This window comes from Prosopis cineraria, unplaced genomic scaffold (assembly GCF_029017545.1).
Source record: "Prosopis cineraria cultivar Desert tree isolate PC_DT_omini unplaced genomic scaffold, ASM2901754v1 PC4, whole genome shotgun sequence".
Classification (NCBI taxonomy): domain Eukaryota; kingdom Viridiplantae; phylum Streptophyta; class Magnoliopsida; order Fabales; family Fabaceae; genus Prosopis; species Prosopis cineraria.
In genome coordinates this window covers 18,447,646-18,465,288 of record NW_026555335.1, presented here as the reverse complement: position 1 = coordinate 18,465,288, position 17,643 = coordinate 18,447,646, and the positions used below count along the sequence as shown (strand labels likewise).

General features: G+C 32.4%; 1 non-coding gene across 1 annotated transcript; it reads left to right on the top strand.

Moving 5' to 3' along the window:
• The first annotated feature begins 1,570 nt into the window (after positions 1 to 1,570).
• Positions 1,571 to 1,677, top strand: LOC129310226 (small nucleolar RNA R71). Its single transcript, XR_008593063.1, has one exon. It is a non-coding gene; the product is annotated as a small nucleolar RNA R71 (small nucleolar RNA).
• Positions 1,678 to 17,643: the final 15,966 nt, after the last annotated feature.

The window sequence follows — 17,643 nt, the reverse complement described above, 5'->3', positions numbered from 1 at the left end:
ACCTAAGTCTATCAATGCATGAGAAAAATGTGTGTTGCCAATCTTGCATGGAATTGTGAAGGAACCGGGGTCCTCACATTTTATAGGGAGTTGAGGCTTCATGATAGCACTCACAGATGAGGGTAATTGTACCCTTGCATTAGGCCTAAATTTTCTTTTATTTGTACAACAATCTTTCAAAAATTTGGCATACTTAGGAAAGTTCTTAACTACATCCATCAAGGGTACATTAACATGAATCTTATGGAAGAAATCATATACCTCTTGATCAAATTGTCCCTTCACTTGCTTAGGGACCACTTGTGCTTGTGGAAAAGGAAGCTTCTTCATAATCTCTTGACTTTGCTTTCCTTCTTCCTTCCTTGAACTCTCCTTTCTTGTTTCACTTTGCTCGGCCTCTCCCTCTTTTTCCTTACTAAACAACTCGGCCATAGTCCCCTTTTCCACCTTAGATGGTGGTTGCTCACATATGATCTCCTCAATGTTTTCATCCTCATCATCTCTACAAAAAGATGCATCATTAGGAGCAAAAGAAGAACTAGAAACATTAACATCAATTGAAGAATTTAAAGAGGGCTTCTCGGCCTTCCCTTGTCTTTTGTCTTCTTGCACTCTTTCTCCCAACTCCTTGCCACTCCTCAATGTGATAGCATTAAGATTAGCTTTAGGATTAGCAACGGTGTTGGATGGTAATGTAGAGGCTTGAGCATTGGCTGCACTTAATTGGTTAGCAAGCATATTCATTTGAGAAGTAAGGGCATCAATTTTAGAGTTCATGTTCTCACACTTGTTACCCATACTCTCTACCTTGTTCCCTAAGCCATCATACATGTTTTTATACAAGGAGTTCATTTCAATCAACTGCTTACGTAACACATTCACATCATTAGAAGAGTTCGAATTAGAAGAACTCTCAATTGGAACAAGCCTCCTATCACTATAAGAATTAGAAGAAGGTGAAAGAGAATTACCACTTGGATTGTAGCTTTGAGAAGAGCTACCTTGAGACAAATGAGGTGGAGGGTCACGGCCAAAGGTGTTTTGATAGGATCCTCTTTGTTGATTGTCTTGTAAAGCCACATTTGGATTTGAATAGGAGAAATTAGGATGGTCTCTCCATGAAGGGTTGTAAGTATTAGAATAAGCTCCTTGCCCTTGCCTCCCACCATAGGATTGTTTTCCATTGTAGATAGCATTTACTTGTTCAAACTTAATAGGACAATTGCTTTCTACATGCATAGGTGAGTCACAAAAAGTACAAGAATAAGGGACAAGTGCTTGAGAAGTACTTACATTGCTCACTTGAGATATTTGTGGAGCCAACATTCTCCCAATCTTGGCAGCTAGCAAGTCCACATATGAATCATTAAGAATTGAGGAACCTACCATATTCACATTTCTCTTTTCCCTTGTAGAGTATTGAGCACCACTTGAAGCCATCTTGTCAATTAGTTCCCAAGCCTTTAAGGAAGTGAGGTCAATCAAGCATCCACCACTAGCGGCATCAATGTTAACTTTGTCTCTTGGAATCAAGCCCTCATAGAAATATTGGACTAAATTCTCACTAGAAATTTGATGGTGTGGGCATTTAGCCAAAAGGCCTTGGAATCTAGTCCAATACTCATAGAGACTCTCATCCTCTCCTTGTTGGACCCCATAGATTTGCTTCCTCAAATTGGTGACCTTGGAATTTGGAAAGAATTTATCTAAGAAGAGTCTTCTTAGCTCGGCCCATGTGCTTACTTTCACATAAGAAGGGTAGTTGAAATACCACTCCTTTGCTAAACCTTCAAGAGAAAATACAAAAGCCTTAGCTTGAACATCATCAACATTTACATGCATAGGCTTCATAGTATCACAAACCAATAGGAGAGTATGCAAAAACCTATGGCAATCCTCTCCGGTAACCCATGAAATTTAGGCAATGCATTAATCAAAGAGGATTTAATTTCAAATTGAACATTAGTAGGAGGAACATATAAGCCATAAGGATTATCATGCCAATTAGGTTGAGTTAATTGCCTAATGCTCCTCTCCTCTCTAGGGTTATGCAAGCCTTCAAATTCATTATTAACATGGCCATCATCATGCAAATTCTCATTCCCATTCCCATGGCCCTCATTATGCACATGCTCATGTCCTAAGATACCTTCCATTGTTGAATTACAAACCAAATGAGAATCAAGAATAGGTTGTGATCTTCTCAATCTAGAAATAGTCCTTTCAATTTCTGGATCTAATTCAACAAAAGAGGTATGTTTTCTTCGGGTCATGCACTAATCAAGCTCAAGAAAATTAAGAACAAAGAACAAGCTAAACTAAAATGCAAATCAACACGAAACAATTCAAAACACACAAAAGCAAGAGAAATATTTTTTTTTTTTTTTAATATACTCAATAGCAACAAAATGAAAAAAAATAACACCAAACAAGTAGAAAGAGAGTTAGAAATGCTCAATCAAGAAGCTTTGGCAATTCTGGAATTCGCACAGTAGGCTCTCTGGAGATAGTGAACTTGTGAATTTTCTAGCAGCAAATCCACATGATAAATTCCCCTGAAAATTTTATGAGAAACACAAGAGATATACAGGAAAATTATATAAAACTTTCAGATTAAAAATCCTTCCCAATCGTTCCCAGAATTTTTCACAAGTTGGTCCTCAGGTCTGGAGAAACAGGATTTCGTCCAGAAGACCTTCAGAGCTTCTAACAAACTTTCAAATAGGAAAATGGAAAAATTGAAGAAAATCCTAAACACAAGAAACAAAGATAAGACAGCGATAAGAAAAATGAAACTGGAATCAATCAATTTGAACGCACAAAGAGGAAGATATGCTAACTCAAAGTTGAAACAGGGTTTTGGGAATCCTCTGTAATGACTCCCTGGACCTTGTTAGATTGTAAAATTTCCACAGGACACTTCCCACGTCCAAATTTGACCAAAACAATTTTAAAGTGAAGCTAAGATATAGAGCTTTCAATGAAATAAATTTCAAGTTCAAATTCCCTCAGACTCATTCCCAGTTAATTTTTCAATTTCAGATAGAGACACTGAAACAAAGTATTTTCAGCTCTACACCAAACCAACGAAAATTGCACTAATTTTTTTTCTTTTTCAAAACAGAATAAAAACACTCAAAACACACAAAAAACACTAAAATAAACACAAAACATAATTTTTATAATTTTTCAAAAAATTTTCCAGGAACACTAAAAATGTAAATTAAGTACTAAACAACCTTAGAATTAAACTAAAACCATTCCCCGGCAACGGCGCCAAAATTTTGATAGGAAATTAGTCGCTTATCCTCAAAATTACACTAAAGCTAACCCTAATGCAATATAGAGCCAACCCTAGGTCATCTCCCAAAGAATGGTTTTAAGTCTAATTGAAAGTTATCTAGTGAAATAAATCAACCAAAGTTTGTAGGAATTTAGTTACCTAGCTAATTATCTAAACTAATTACCTAATGTGCAAGTAATTAAAATGCTAGTGAAAGTGAGTGAAATGAACTTCCCTTTTTACAATAATGGAACCCTAGAGATTAGTTGATTTTGGACTCATTATCTTCTCATGATTAGGCTAAGTTTAGCTTCCCTTTCCTCTTGACTAAAGCTGTCATGACTTAAGAAAATTATCCTAAGCCAATTAACCTAATTAGCTAACCTCCCTAGGTCTTAGATTAAAGTCTCTAGTTCAATTAACCAATTGGTGAAGATATTAGCTAAGTGATTCACTCAAAATCTCTCTCAACAGCCATGGTCAAACACATAAATTGAGCAACCACAAGATTATGTCAAGCTACTCAACAACACAAGCATTAACACCACAAGATTATGCAATATTAACACAAGAAATTCACTAATTGAAAAACACAAGATTATGTGCCAAACAAAGAGTGGTAAAATTCAGTCATGGCTGTCCAAGGAAGAAATTAAATGAAACAATCCTCTCTCTTTACATCAACATCAAATTCAAATTAGAATTTATAAGCTAAGATGATTAAACCCTAGATTAAGGAATCTAACCATCTAGTAAAAAGAGAAGAGGATAGGAAACAAAAGAACTTGGCCAATTTGAAGCTCAAGACTCATCCTCCATCTTCATCTCTCTAGGATTCCACAAAGAAACTTAGCCAATCTTCATCTTCAAGAACCCTAGTGATTGCTTGTGAAGGCCAAACTCCATAGCTCTTGAATGATGGAAATGAGCTTCAATCCTTGTGAAAATGGAAGGGATGGAACGAAAATGAAGAGAGGAGAAGAATGGTATGAGTTTTGTGGAGGTTTGGTGGCTGAAAATGGAGGTTAGGGTGCTGGAAAATGAAGAACAAAAGAGAGAAAATGAAGAACACTATGAATAAGAGAGAGAGAATGTGTAAGATGAATGAGATATGTGTTGGATCCCATTTGGGGCTTAAAATGGTATGCTCCTTGGTGTCTCCATCAGCTGAAGCTTAATTAAAATAAGGAAAAAAGAAATTAAAATGTAAATGGGAGTCTTGTCACACTTGCAAGGTGGCAACTTCCTATTGGTTTGTAGATGATTCCAATGTGTGCCTAATTTCCCATGTGTCATCCACATCATTTTGGCTGATTTAATCCCTCAAAATAATCATAATTCACGTGCAAACCATCAGCCATTGACCTCAAGGAGTGTTGACCTCAATTGCCCAATTGATGCACAAGTCACATGCCACCTATGTCACATAAATCACATAATTCAATTAAATAGCATATGATATAACAAAATCTAATTCATGTCCAGAATTAAATTCATAATTAGAAGGGAGAATTTATTAAATTAACCAAGTTTCAGGCTGCACAAAATTATATAAAAATTTTCACACAAAGGCAAACCAAAAACTAGGACAAACTAAGACACTTGAGAAAGTGTTGACTTTTTTATTTAATTACTCCCAAACTAAAATGAATTTTAAAAATATAATTTCACCATTCATCAACTGGACATAAAATGAAATTTGTCAATTTTTCTTGTACATTTTCTCAAAAGTTCATTTTTTGGACCAAAATGCCCCTAGTGCACTGAACCTAGAAACTTAAGCAAAGTTCCAAATCTAATGCAATGTGTGCACTTGAAGGTGATAAATCATTAATAAAATGGTCTTAATTGACAAATAAAAGTGGGTAACAAATGTGTTCTATCACTCCCCGAGCTTAAGTTTCTCTGTTTTGAAGATGTAAAATAGGGATAAATAAAGTAAGTTCAAGAATGAACTACTATTGCTTTTAAACTCTCTTTTAAAGTAGATATATAATCAATGGAGCTCTCTATTAACAAATGATACATAAAAGGTAGGTAAACTTTGATGCTCAAATAAATGCAGAATATTATGTTATTCTTATTGTTCCTCTCCTTTCTCAAGTTTTATGAATGAGTTTATTTATAGTTGAGAATCATAAATGATCCGTTAGACTCATAAATATTTCCATTGGAGGTTGCTTGTGATCTATTTCCTTCTAGCATTGAGTTTCCACAAATATCCGAGCTTCTCTGAGGTTCTCCGGTGGATTAGCTAATGAAACAGTGCTTTACGACAGAGACTTCCTTTTTTGTACAGTAATGGCTAAAAACATTAAATGCTTCTAACAAAAGTGGTTGAAGCTTATACTTTTTGGTATAATAGAAAGCAAGCTCGGTGATCAAAAACAAAATTGAGCAACCAAAAAAAACTTCAAGGAAATAATTGTGTTTAAATATTATCTAGTAAAGATATGGAGTGCAAACATTTGATCTTGGATGAAAAGAATTAAAAATAAGTTCTAATGACCTTCAAAAGAGATACGAAAAATAGAGCACAAAGATTCATTATACACCGGTGTTACTATGTTCTAGCACTGCTGTTAAAGTGATGATCAGACACAGAAAGAAGGTTATAGCACATGTGTCATATTTATAGTACTAGTGTAATCAAATATGTAAAAGATGAAGATTTTTGATATTTTTGAAAAAATTAGAATATTTCTAAAAAGATTATTTTGCACTGGTGTTAAAAGGAAATGAGACTGAAGTAACATACACTACCACAAAAAAGAGAATATTGAATAGTTCTTTTTACCTATAACTGTCTAATATGACATTGTCATATATTGATAAAATAAATATTGGATAGTTATTAGAACCATCCAATATTATAATATTAGATGGTTCAAATACTCATCCAATATACTGTCAGACTAAATGGGGCTATGTAGAGCATATTGGACGGTTATTTACCATAACCATCCAATATATAAATTATATTAGATGGTTATCATGATAACCATCCAATGTACTATCCAATATTGGACGGTTCTGATCATAACAGCCCAATATGGGCGTTATATATTGATTTTTTTAAATACACTGGCTATATTTCTTGCAGCCCCTGCAATAATATGATGTAAATATATATTAGTCCAATCCAATTCAATCCAATCCATAATTATACTAAACTAAATTCAATTATAGTAAACCAGCAATTTTATTAAAATAAAAAAAATTTATTTCCTATACAATTACTCAACATAATACTAAGTAAAACAAAGTTGTTTGCTATACTAAACCAAAATTATTCTAAATTATAAAATCTAAATGAGAAAAACTAAATTAAAAATGTGCAATTCATTTATGTTTGGCCCACAGTTGGAAATTTACTCATACCATTCCTCAATAACTTCATTAATGTGATGATCCTTGAATTCTTCATAGTATAAATGGGATAATACTACAATAATGTAATATGACAATAAACTTAATTACTTCAACAAATTAAAATTCATAATTACATATAATTGAATCTAAATAACATACATAGCGAGGATTACAGCCACCTCATGAGTGATTATGTCTTCAAGAAATCTCACGATGCAATATCCACAATCCTCGCTATATGCTATTTGTCGTGGGCACTGCATAGAAAAACCAATAAACATGTTATTGAATTAATTAGAAAATTAAAATTGATTGTTAAAATTAGTAATGATAAGTACCTTTATTATCTTCCAATTAGAGTAGGCTAAATCATATGACTTATACTTTGATGGTACAAGCAAGTTCTTTTAGGTGTGATAAAGCACCATAGGTCTAATAAGAAAAAAAAATAAGTTGAAATTAGAAATTTAAAATGAAAAAATATATAAATATTAATCAAAATATAAACTTACAAATTAAATAATTTCATCATGTCTAGTCTATTATCTGGCTGCCCACTAGCAAAATCTAGATAGTAAAACTTTATAGTTTTAACAGTAATTGGCATAATGCCAATCAACATCCAGTAGCTCTTAAAATAATTTGAAAGCATGTGTCATGAAATTTAAAATGACAAGATAAATTAAATTAATCAAGATACCACTGAACTCACCCATGTACATAAGGTACCAGAAATAACGTTCCCACAGTAGAGTTCTTTGTCTCAAAGTACTTTGCTAATGTTTGAGCTTGGTTATGCCATACCTTGGTGATGATGTTGTGATGAGTAGAGATATCATAAGGACAGACAAAGACAAATTTTGACACAAGATCACTAAGGATGATAAAATTTTCATATAGGTACTTAAATGAAAAAATAAACAAATTATTATATTATATTACATTTAAAATATAATAAAAAGTCATATAATCAATATGTACCTTATATAAAAATGAACCACATTTTGGTTGATTGAAACGCACTTGAGGACTTCATTGACCATTTCAACCCTAATCACACCCTGTTGTTCTCTACCGTACATGCTCTGGTCAAAGCGATAAGCACTATAGAATCAACAAACAACTATGCATATGCCTCAAGTGCACTCTGGTAGGTTTTTTAGTAGTTAGTTTGACACAACTTTATCAACCTTAGATAATTGGCCCGATTATCTAGTGATGCCCTTTCCCTTGGATTACACACCAATTATATAGTTAGAGATCAATATAGGTAATATATACATAAATAGGTAACTAGCATACCTATTGTTGATTTTGTGCTTCATCTTCTACACTGAAGCAAACCTTAGGCCATGCAATAAAGTTGCCATTTGCTTTTCTAACAGTGAATGCATCTAAGGTAGGAATGGGCAATGGGTAGTTGGCATCAATAGATTCAAGAATCAACCCTTGCAAATAGTCTATAAACATTAGCATATTGTGTATGGCAATTTCCTCAGGGATATTAAACACACGCCTCTTGCCACTTTATGTCTACCAGGGCTATTTTCCTTGAAAAAACAATCGTGCTCGCCTTAAATGAAAATAAGTATAGGTTAATGAAATAATTGTGAGCCAAAGTTAAGGAATAAAAATAATATATACCTCAAGAATTTGACCAAATGGCTAGGCCATAGTGCAACTATCTATCTTGCTAGGGCTAATGTGCTCAAAGCTTAAATGAAAGGGCCCTTAAAATGCCCAACTATTAATGTCAAACAAAATTTGACAATATAACAACATAAAAATGAAACTTTATAAGGCCTTTTGCCCTCATTTCAATCACAACTCATCATCATCATCATCAATAAAATCATATGCTATTTAAAGTTAAAAGTTTCACATGAGTAACAATTTTGAGTAAGCTAAAAATACTCATACACAATTTCAATCACTATGAAACTTCATATACAACTCAACCATCAATTAAAGAATCAAATGATAAATAATTTTCAATCAAACTAGTTAAATTTTGTTCCAATAAAAAATACAAAAAAAATATACCATTAATTTAAATAAAAATAAAAACTAAATATAACTCCCATCTAATCATATATCATTAGTCTAACATGTAGTTTCAAGTTACCCATAGCTTCAAATTCATGTGGGTTTTGGCCAAAGGTTATTTTTTTGTATCAAACATTCTATCAAACACCTTAAGTGTGACAATAACAACCCAAAATCTATATAATGTAATCTCACAAACCAAAGCATTATCAAAAATCAAACAAGCCCAATGTAATCTAGACAATAATCAAAAGCAAAAACTAGCTTGAATCGTTCAGAGAGCAAACAAGAGATTTGGAACAAATGAGAAGAAGAGTCTCATTGCCTTACCAAATGATGCATGTGGAAAGGAAATAGACAAGAGGGAGGCTTGGGGAGAGGAACAAACCACAGTAGATTAACGACCAAAGCTCATCGGTTATGAAGAAATGGGAGAGGAAGAGAAGAGAGTAACCACAATGAAGGGGTCCAAAGACAACACCAAGAGCAACTTTTTTGGGTTTGGTCGAGAGCAAATGACAGAAACAAAGGGAAGGAGCTGATATAAAATGCCTATATTGGACAGTTATTTTTATAACCGTTTAATATAATGAGAGCTTATTGGACAGTTATAATAAATAACCATCCAACATGTTTTTTAAAAAAAAAATAAAATTTAAACATATATTGGATGGTTCTATTAATAATCGTCCAATATATGTAATATATTGGACGGTTATAATTTGAATCATCTAATATTACTCTTTATTGGATAGTTATTATACATATATTGGATGGTTATAATTTGAATTGTCTAATATTACTCTTTATTATATAGTTATTTTTACAACCGTTCAATAAGACCTGTCATTTATTCTTCTTTCTGTAGTAGTGGTATCAATCAAATCTCTTCACAGGATAGAAGAAAGGACAGTATTAATGTTAAGGTGTTAGCATAGGTGTTTCATAAATTTGAATAAAACTTAGTACAGGTGCTAACCAAGTAACATGGGTGTTGACATAACTTAACCAAGGATAAATGAAGAATAAGATCAATGTTGAAAAGATAGTACCAGTATAAGGAAATAGGTTTGAATAAGAGAGACTCAATTGCATAGGTTTAAAAGGGTAACACTAGTGTTAAAATGAGTAGGACCGGTGTTATATGAAACATGAATCAATAGAATAGTGAAGATAACAGAGGTAACACTAGTGTTAAGGCTTTCAGTATCGTTGTTATCAACACTTAGAAATATTCTTTAACAAGACAACTTCAAGCACAAAGATTATAATTAAGTCAAATACTTGACTATCAAGATGGCATACCTTTTGTTCTGTATAAGCTTTTACTTAGTCAGATTTAACATAAAGCCAATTAACTTGGTTTTAGTTAAGAAAGCCTGAAACATATAAAATTTCTTTTTATTTTGTAATCATCAAAACTAGGGTTCAACACATGATAAGGTTGTATCTCTCTAACCTTGAAATGTTACCTTGCTTTGATTGATATATTTGATGATTGGTATAGTTCAATTCTCAGGAAGATCAACTTAGTAGGAAAATTAGAGTTTATTTACTTGATTTGGTTTCTTTGTTTTGCGTTTGAAAAAAAATCTGCACCACACTTTTGTTATGCATTCATTATTGATTTCACCATGTCAGTAGTCTATATATACATTGAGAACAATGTAAGATTAAAGTGTGAGGGAGAGACATAAACATGTTGTTTTCTCTGCTTTAGTTTTGAAAAAATTAAAAAAAAATTGTGCTTTGTTTTGTTTTGTTTGAAGTTACTTAATGACCTAACTCTTTAAATGGATACTTAGATGCATGAGATGTGGTAATTTTTAAGATTGAATAGGTGTAAAGTAAACATTCTTTTACCTTAAATTAATTAATTAGAGTGGCACATTAACCTTTGATGGAAGAAGCCAAACACTCATGTATGATTAGTTCCTTAGTGATGTTACCCTCTAGAATTTATTTCATTTCTTAATCAAGACCACATATCTTGCACTTCCTAAATAGGAAATGAAAGATGGCATTCACAAAAATAACCAAGAGCTAAATAGCCAACCCTATTATTATTGTTTATCCTTTGCTTGCCATTTTGAGCTTTTGGTTTGATTCTTTCAAAAATAAATATTCAACCTATTTTTCCTTAAGGAATGCATGTTATACTTTTATATCTTTTTAATATGCATTGCATGTCTTAGATCAAAGAAGCGGATGTCTATTGTCATTTTTTTATCCATTACTTTTTATCCTCCATCGTCACACCATTATATCTATCATTTCCTTTATTTTTTCAAAGAGTTAGGAAGAACCAAAAGAAAAAGAAAAGCAAAGAAAGATTTGAATATATATATATATATATATATGAAAAATAATAAGTAACAAAGTTGCTGGAAAAAAACAAAAGAAGAAGAAAAGAAGGTGAAAAAGGAAAAAAAAAAGATTGCCTAGCTCATTTTCCTTCCATTTATTTCATTATTTTATATCATTACTCAATTAAATTAGGTTGCGCTTTGCATATTAGGGGATATATCTTGGCCATAGCATTGTCTTGATGCTAACCTTATTTTCCACACATGCATTCCTTATACATCATTTCATTACCCACATTACAACCTAATAAAGTCCACTTGATTCTTAATTGTAAATGCTAATTTAGCAGTAGAGATGTAAAAAGATTACAAACGTATAGTAGGGTTTGTCCTAAGGAAATTTGAGTGAAAATTAAATACCTTATACACTTTGAGTGATGAGAACAAACACCTAACCTACTGAAGCCTACTCTTTGACATTGATTCTTAGTAAAAGTTTATTTGTGATATGCATAATTATTTCTTAATTATTTCCATATTGATTAATAATTTGTAGAAGTTCTTGAGCTAGTAATTTAGTAACTTTAAACATTGTTTTTCTCTTGTTCTTTGTTTTAGTGTTTCTTTTGGGACTTTTTTCACTTAATTTTGCCAGGAGTACAAAAGATAAGTATGGGAGAACTGATAGAACACATTTGTTACACATTTATCTATGTCAATTAGGACCATTTATTAAGGTTTTATTATCCAAAGTGCACACATATTGTATTAGATTTGAAAATTTTTTCAAGTGTCTGGGTTTAGTACACTAGGGGTATTTTAATCCAAAAAAAAAACTTTTGAGAAACTATACAAGAAAAATCAAAATAATTAAATTGTATGTCTAGAAGATGAGTGGTTTAATTATATTTTTAAAATTCATTTAGTTTGGGAGTAATTAAATAAGAAGTCAACACTTTCTTCAGTATTATAGTTTGACCTAGTTTTCGGTTTGCCTTATGTAAAAATTTTTATATAATTTTATTCATCTTAGAAATTAGTTATTTTAATAAATTCTCAATTCTAATTATGAATTTAATTATATTTTATAACGTCACATGTTATTTAATTGAATTATGTAATTTTAATGACATAAGTAACATATGACTTGTGTATTAATTGGGCAAATGAAGTCAATTGCCCATGGGGTTAAAGCTGATGCATTATGGACGTTTTTCTTCTTAATTGGGTGGTCTAGATCAACTTAAAATGTGGATAATGCATGGGATTAATTTACCACACATTAGAATCATCTACAAGTCAATAGAAGGATGCCACCTAGCAAGTATGATAAGGCCCTAAAATTCTTTTTTATTTTATTTTCTTTTATTTTAATTAGTGGTCATCTTTAACCAAACCTGATGCAAGTCCCATTTCACTCTAATATCAGATCTAACACTCACATTTTACTCATCTCTTCCATTCTTTCTCTCTAGTTCATCTTGTTCTTCATTTTCTTCACCTTCTCTCTACTTTCTTCATTTTTTCAGCACCCATAACTCCACATTCAGCCATCAAACCTCCACAAAACCACCACTATTTCATTCCTCTCAGTTGGATAAACCTATCCCTGCCACTTGCAAGGAGATTTGAAGCTTGACTCCACCATTTCCATGAAGTTCTACTTGGTTATGTCTAGTTCTTAGAGAAGTAAGCTGGTTTTGATCTTTTTGAGCTAAATTCTCCATGGAATCCTAGGGAGGATTTGATGGAAGAGGAACTTTGAAGTCTTCACTTGGCTAAGCTTAACTATTTCTTCATCTTGTTTTAATTTCATTAGAATACTATCACTATGGTTGATTTTAATTCAATTTGACTTTAATTTCATGATTGGTTGTAATTCTTAGTATTGTAACAAGATTGTTTACTTGAATTTCATGTCCTTTTGTTACTGGAAATTTCATCTACTTAGTGATTTTGCATTGTAATATGTGATTTCAATTAGTGAATGACTTGTGTTAGCCTAGTATGTAATTGTGTGGTAAATACTTGATGAGTTGCTTGAGTTTCAAATTTTGAGCTTAGGTACAATTTTGGGTAATGGCATTTAGGAATGAATTTTAACTAAACACTTTGTTAGTTCTTGAGCTAAGCTAGTGAGGTTACCGAAGAGGCTTGTAATAGCACTTAGGGAATTGAATTGGTGAAACTAGGTTACTTGAGATAGTTGTTTTAAGTAAACACATTTTTCAACCAAGGAAGATGACTTAGGTAACTAAGTCCATTCCCTTCACAATTAAGTTTAGTTTTCTAATTTAATTCACTAGATAATTAGTTAGGTAACTAAGTAATCAAATTTTCATAACTTTAGATGATTTATTTCACTAGATAGCCTTTGATTAAGCTAGAACCATTCCTTGGGAGATGACTTAGGGTTGGCCCCATATTGTATTAGGGTTAGCTTTAGTTTAATTTTGAAGTCAAATGACTAATCCTATCAAACAGGAGTATTTATAGTTAAAGTGGAGGCTCTTCTTTTATTCCTAATCGATGTGGGACTCCTAATATATATATGTATAATATTTTCTCTTGGTGTACCTTTTTCATTCTTTGAAAAAAATCACATCCTGTTTGTGTTGCATCATTAGGATCTATATATATATATATATATGTCACATTTTCTTCCTCGCTTCCTTCTTTATATGTATGTATGTATGTATGTATGTATGTATATTAGGTATTAAATTTTAGAAAAATGACAGTAAAGTCCCTTTAAATTAGCTAATTGATAGATTGGTCCCATGAAATGATATAATTTCCCTTAAGTCCCTAGGGATCCTTTTGTCATTAGGAAATTTGAGGAAATGATGGTTTTGCCCTTAATTTAAATTAAAAAAAAATGTCCTTTCCCCCATTTAAGTTGTGCTTTATCTCTCTGCCGCCCTTAAGTGCTTTATCTTTCTGGTCTTTGCCGTCGTGTGTCGTCTGAGTTTTGTGAGCCTCCATTGCTATCTTGCCATCATAGTGTCATCATCACAATATGGCTGTAGCATTCTCATTTGTGATTTTGTTGTTCTCCAGTAGCTTTGGCTGTCAGATTTGTCTCGATTTTCTCGACAGTGGGTCTATCAATGTTAGTTTGTGGATGTGTTTGTATTCACGGTGGTAGTAGCTTCTCTCTCGCTCTCTCTAGTCACACTTGACTAAGGTGTTTATTCCTCTTCTTAGCTTCCTTAAGTATTTATTCCTTTATGGGTGTGATTAGTTATCTGGGTCACTTTCATGATAATCAATTCCTCAATAATCTTAATAAAATAAATCAACAAATTTTTTTAATTAAATATAGACATAATTGTACTGCATTATTTTGTTATTATGGAAAATTGCTGCCCATGTTCTGCAACTTAGATTGTAAGGTAAAGTCACGAAATGGTGACAGTAATTAACAAGGAATATGATGATTAGATGATGCTGCTTTTTTCAAGGTCTTTAACTTGGATGACTTCCCTCTCTTGTAGACCAAGTTCATTATGTTATACTAGGGTTGCAACTAACTGCGAGGAAAAAATCATGTAAAGTGGAATTGATGAAATATTTAATGCTAGTTTTATTCCCAATAGTTTTAATTTTTGTATTTCATAGCCTGTATTGGTTTAGTCCTATGTCTGTTGAGAAATAGTATGCAATTTATGTAGTTTTACTATGAAAGCTTACATGTATACCCCTAAGCAGGTATGTTGCTTCTTATTTCTTGTGCTCTATTAGTTGGACTCTTTGTACTTGACATTGTGGTGGCCACAATGTGGCCTTCATGTTTCCACCCATTATGATCTTATGGTGACTGTTTACATTAAGATCTAATTTCCCTCCTGATTTGAACTTCAATTGTTATGGTTTGACTTTTTTAAATGTTGGTGTGTAATTGGAGGCTTATTTTGTGCAGCTACTTTCTTGACTCTTGACAAGTTATGATTGCATTTTGAAAAATTTGGTTACATCTTCTAGCTTATGCCTTTCCTTCTCTACACTTTTGGAAATGATTGTTTCATAGTCTCATCAAATTGGGTTACATAGTAATCTTCCTATGTTCCATGCAATGCAAAATTCACTGTTAACTATTGAATAATGGTGTGGGAATTAGAGATCATTTCTTTCATTTTATTTTTTGAGAAAAATATACCATATTGGTATGATTTTGTTTGACCTTTGTTGTTGTGACTAGTGTTTATTATAAACTATTGATAGTGAGACTTGATTGTTTAAGATAAGGAAGATGGTGAATGCGTTAAATCTTTTCAAGAAGGACTTTCTTAAGGAAAATGAAGATAAATATAAGAAAATGAGGCTAAAACATAGAATAAAATATGAATTGAAGGTGTGGGAAAAGTTGCCAGAGGCTGAAAAGGCCAAATATGTTAAGAAGACTAGGCAATTAAAATCTGATAGACATGCTAGAAAAAATGAATATAAGGTTCCTTTTCATATGAGGTGCTCTGTGAGGCATTTTATAGAGCTTGTAGAGTTCGTAAAAGAGAACGAGAACCTAAGAACGAAGATAGAAAACATTGAGTTTAGGGTGCCACTTGATATCCAATGGAAAACACTCCCTCAAGACCTCTGCTACTAATTAATATCTTCATATGATCCACCTACCCATCAATTTCACATTAGAGGGAATTCAAAAGAAATGAAAGTAGAAGATGTTCACACATTAATGGGATTACCTTTTAGTAGGGATAGGGTGTCAATAGAGGTGGATGATCAAAAGGAAGCATTCTTGAGGTTAAGGGAAAAATATTATAAAATGCCATATAAGAAGATATTAGCATTGATTAAATCTAGAGCAGAAGATGAAAACTTTGAGCTTTTATTTTTGTTGTACACATTGGGAATATTTTTATGTTTGAGTGCTAGTGCTAATGTCAATGAGCAGATAGTTAAGGCAATGTATTGCACCAGGAATGCATTGAAAGACTTCAATTGGTCAAGATACATATTAAATGACTTGTGTGACGAATTGGAATAGTATTTGAAACAAATGAGGAAAAAGAAGGAAAGGATTGTAAACATTGGAGGATGCTTGTACTTTCTAGTGGGATGTATAGATGAATTTATAATATTCTTTTCATTGTAATGCGTTCATACTAAGTATGATGTGATAATTATATGTATGTTCATATAGATCAATTTTTTTGAGCTTTTCCTATTGGTCAAAACAAGTGACCATGATTTAAGAATTGCTGTCCAATATTAGACTGATAGCAGAGCCAAGGAAAGACTACAAAAGGAGAGAGACAGTAATATTGGGCTGCTTTATGGTGCTTCTACAAGAGATCCTACTTCCACCGTTACCAAGAAGAGATTGACGACATCATATCTAGAATTGATATTTATTTCTCACTGTTTAGACAAAATAGCATTTAAAACAAGTTTTTTCTATATACATTTTGTAAATGTATAGCAATTGAAAGACTTATTTTCAACAATGATAGAGGTTATTGAAGAAAACCACCAAAGATTAATTGCTATGTCGAATCTGCGTTCAAAAAGGAGCAGACGAAAAGGGAAGCATCCTAAAAATTAAAGGGGAAGGCAAGTCAAGTATTGAAGTTGAGGAAGAAGATGACCAGGTAGGATATGATAGTGAAGACAAGCCGACCTTTGAGCTCCAAGAACAAGACAAGACAGATTCTGAGTTTAAAGAAGATGAAAAAGAAGAAGATGGAGGTGATGAAGAAGAAGAACATAGAGGAGACGAAGAAGAAGAAGAAGAAGAAGAAGAAGAAAGGAGAAGATGAAGAAGAAGATGATGATGAAAAGGAAGGTAAAGGTGATAAAGTAGGAGGAGGAGGAGGAGGAGGAGAAGAACAAACTGATAATTTATCACCTCCAATTCATGTATCTTCTTAAGAAGAGAATGAAGAGGTAAAAATTAGAGGAGGAAGTTAAGGAAGATGACGGTGATTGATGACTTAGGAGATCTACAAGGACAAAAATATCAACTATTAGGTCTCCTTACGTTCTATCGAAGCTTGTGAATAGGATAAAGAAAAAGGTTGATGAAAAGCAACAATTGTTTTCAATTGTATCACACATATGTAAAAAAGGAGGAAGGTGACAAGTAAGTAGTCTTTGTTGCCTAATTTTTCATTCATTTCCAACAGCTTAAGAGAAGTTATTTATTATTCCTATTTCAGGATCTTGGTTGAAGTGTATGATCAATATCTCACCCGTGATAAACTTCAATGTTTGGGAGGAATGTAGTGAATTAGTAACAGGGTGAGATAGTGTCGAAATTTGTTTTTTTATAATTTACACATTGTAATGTACAAATAACATGAACTCCTTAGTGGTTGTAGTTCATGACTATACTGTGCCATGCATTAATAAGTGATATCAAGGACTCAAGTCTAGTCTATCATCATATATTTGATATTGACTTCATGGTTAGCTTCTAATGAAATTAAATTTAAAATGTCCTCTTTACTATGTTTTGTTTTTTATAGTTTGTTGCATAATGTATTCTTGTTTATAGTATAAAATGATATCAAATCTCCTCATTTAGAAGGCAGCAAAGAATAAGAGGGATATCCTGCCTAACTATGTAGGATACAATATAGCTGAATGCAATCTCATCATCAGTCTACCTCTTGTGAA